We start from the raw sequence: 3946 nt of genomic DNA on the forward strand, positions 1-3946 counted from the left end.
TTCCCTATCACTCCTCCCTGAGAGAGACTTCACCCTGAGTCATAAGGAAAAGGGGACGGCGTATTCTCTTAGCTACTTCCTGCTGAAAAGGGACGCTGTGAAGCCGCTCCTTAAGGAGAGTCTACCTTAATGATGCAGATGGAGTAAAGCTTTCACCCCGTGAAGGCCTTTCATTTGCTGTTGTGGCCAGACTCAAAATGAGAAGCAGCAGCTGTGACCATCCAGCAGCGGGCTTGAGTATGGCAGTGATCTTGAAGATGATGCAGGGTAGGGAAAAGCTTCGATCTGTTCTTCCTAGAATCTCTCTGAGTCATAGTCAACTTGACGTTACCTGGCAACAAAAGAATTGTACAACTCTCATCACTATCTAGTTCAAAGTTTCCATTGTTCCAAGCAGAAATTCACTTTCTCTTCAGCAATAACTCTGTTTCTCCTTTCTCCAACTCCTGGTAAGCACTTACAAACTTTAGTGACTATGAACTTACTTACTCTGAACAGTTAATATAAATGGGATAGTACAATAATTTCCTTTGTGACTAATTCACTTTGCATATTTTTAAAGTTTGTCCATGTCATCGCATGTCTCAGAACGTAGTTCTCCTTTATGATTTGTGATTCCTTTATGATTCATTGTAGATAGCTATTTATGACATTTTGCCTCTTGATTACATGAATCTATTGATGAATGTTTGGGTTACTTCCCCCTTTTGGCTACTGTGAATAGTGCTGCATGAACACTGGCATACAAGTGTCTGTTGCATCCCACTTTCATGTATTTTGAGTATATACCCAGGAGTAGAACTGCTGGGTCATATGGACATTTGAGGATTTCTGGGTGGCACGCACAACCACTAAGCAAAAGGTTTGCAGTTCACTTCCCCACAAAGACACCTTGAGGGGGGAAAGCCCAGGGATAGTCTTCTTAAAAAATTATCTATTAAGAGCCTCGCAGAGCACAATTCTTCTCTGACACACACAGGGTCACCAGCACTCAGAATCAGTTCAACGGACACTGCTTGGTTGTTTTGTTTTGTTTTGTTTTATGGCAATTCTGTGTTCAATTGTCGAGGGACCATCACACTGTTTCCTCCTCCTTTATTTTCAGAATCCCTGGGAGAAAGCTGTTCCAATTGCGATTTCCAACCTCAGAAACCTGGTAGAGTCACAACCAACTTGATGGCAGTGAGTTTGAGTTTTCTAGTATTGATAGGGTTCCAGTTTGATGGCAGGGAAATAAGGGCAGGAACTGCTGCTTTTCTTTCTTTTTTTTAATTTTATTAAATTGTATTAGTTTTAATGAACATTTACAGGGATTTTGGGTTTTCATTCCTTCATTGCTGCACCATTCTCTCTACCCTCCTCCCCAGTTTGTTCTTCTTCCCCGCCATCCGAATGTCTGTTTTAATTGTCCAATTGCCACAGTGCTTGTCAAAGTCAGTTCTGATTAATCTCCTTTGTCAGTGTGTCCTTTGCCATTCCCTATCACTCCTCCCTGAGAGAGACTTCACCCTGAGTCATAAGGAAAAGGGGATGGCGTATTCTCTTAGCTACTTCCTGCTGAAAAGGGACGCTGTGGGTTTCAGGGTGAAGAACTTCTCTCACTACTCTAAAGGGCCCCTTTGGCAGTAGGAAACACATAGACTATTATGGAGATTGATTTTGGAATTTAGATGCACTGTTGTTAATTGTGCTTAAACGTGCATGTTCATATCCTTGAAGATGTATCATGGGGGGGGGGTTGCAACCTAGAAGACACAAATTTAACTAACAAGTTATAAGTACATGAGTCAAAAATTATGAAAAAGTAAAAGAAAAGATTCTTTCATTGTTTTACAAACCCTCCCCCAGGTCCCCTCCACCATGGAGCCATTGCTCTAGACTCCTGTCATGACAGAAATACCTAGTCACATATCTCTTTTAAACAGTTTTCTCCCTCCTCTGTTTTAGTGCAATATACATTATTGAACCCATCTTACTCAGTCTCTCCCCAACCCCAAGGACAGTCCCATTCTACAACAGTGGCATCATGTAATATTTGTCCTTTTGTGACTGGGATATTTCACTCAGCATAATGTTCTCCAGAGTCAACCATTTTGAATAATATTGCATGAGTTCCTTGTTTTTTAATGCAGCATAGTATTCCATTGTGCGAATATACCACAGCTTCTCTAGCCATTCGTTTGTTGATGGGCACTTAGGTTGTTTCCAACTCCTTGCTATTGTGAACAAAGCTGCAATAAACATGGGTGTGCATATATCTGCTTGGATGTCAGCTATGGTCTCTTCAGGGTATATTCCCAGTAGTGGAATTGCTGGGTCAAATGGTATCTCTATTTGCAACTTTTTGAGAAAGCGCCATACTGCTTTCCACAGGGGTTGAACCATTTTACACTCCCACCAACAGTGAATCAGGGTTCCAGTTTCTCCACAACCTCGCCAGCATTTGTTGCTTGCTGTTCTGTTAAATTTTGCTATTTTGACTGGGGTGAGATGATATCTCATAGTTGTTTTAATTTGCATCTCTCTTAGGGCTAGGGATTTTGAGCATTTCTTCATGTGCTTGTCAGCCATCTGAATGTCGTCTTCGGTGAAGTGCCTGTTCATATCCTGTGCCCATTTTTCTATTGGATTATTTACCTTTATCTTGTTGTGGTGCTCAAGTATTTCATAAATTCTGGATATAAGCCCCTTATCTGATATGTTATTACCGAATACTTTTTCCCAGTCAGTGGCTTCCCTTTTTACCCTGTTGGAGAAGTTTTTGGATGTGCATAGGGATTTGAGTCTTAGAAGATCCCATTCACCTACGTTATCTTCTCCTGGTTGTAGGTTTTCCAGGATACTGGGAAGACTGTTTATGTTGTGGATTAGGACTTTATTAGGAGTTTATCTTTCAGTAAAGCTTTTCCTAGCCATTGCTTGACTTTGCTTTATAGATGGGTGAGAATAGGCAAATGGGGCATGTTAGCTTATCTATCTATAAGGGTATTAGCTATCTACAAATCCATAAGGGGATTGACCAGTCTCAATAATCTATAAGAGAATTGACTAGTCTTACCAATACATTTAACAGCCCTAGCCACAGAGCCAGATCTTCTGATGGTATTGAAGAAGCAAGAGGCTGTAGGATGCCCTTTTTACTCCAGCTACACCTATGGCTAAACTGGAGACCTAATGCAAGATGGGACCTTGGGGGAGGAGAGGGCCAATATTGGCAGGACTGAGAACTTTGTTGGACAATTGGAGGTGGGAAGCCAATATAGGCAGTACTGAGAATTTAGGAACCCTGGCCTGAAGTGGTGAAGCTCAAAGATGAGGTGACTTTGTGCACATTGGGAGCTGTCTTAATTGTGTTATTAATCTGGATTATAATCTTTTTACTTTCCCCAATATGATTCTGTGTGGTTTGTGAGCTATTGTTGAGATGAATAGAAATAGGGATGAAAATGTGAGGGATATGACCTCATGGGAATTGGGATTGTATTATTGATACTGTTGACAGGGACAATTTCCTTTTGTGAAATTGATAAAAGTCAGATATGGAACATCGTCAACCTCCATGTTTTAGAAACTATTTTTTGTATTGATGATATTATAAAAGAAATTGTTCACACACTTAGTCTCTCAAAAACTAAAACTAGGACACACACGCTCACGCATACATGCAAACAGATTACTTTCAATTAAACCAAAGAAAGAAAAATCATGTCACCATACAGTTGTTATGTGAGTACATTTTTGTAATACAAATTGTGCACAAGCTAATGCTTTAAAAAAAAAAAAAAGACATGGCATTTAACCAGATAGAACATTTACTGAGATAACAAGTGGAAGATAGAACTTAAGAAGACAAGATGCCTTTCGGCTTTCGGTTCGAGGAGGCCTCGGTGCAACTTTCTTCGGTCGTCCCGCATCCGGGTTCATCCGACACCAGCCGCCTCCGCCA

Source organism: Elephantulus edwardii, unplaced genomic scaffold (genome assembly GCF_000299155.1).
Source record: "Elephantulus edwardii isolate Elephantulus edwardi_28Jun2011 unplaced genomic scaffold, EleEdw1.0 scaffold00021, whole genome shotgun sequence".
In the NCBI taxonomy this organism is placed as follows: domain Eukaryota; kingdom Metazoa; phylum Chordata; class Mammalia; order Macroscelidea; family Macroscelididae; genus Elephantulus; species Elephantulus edwardii.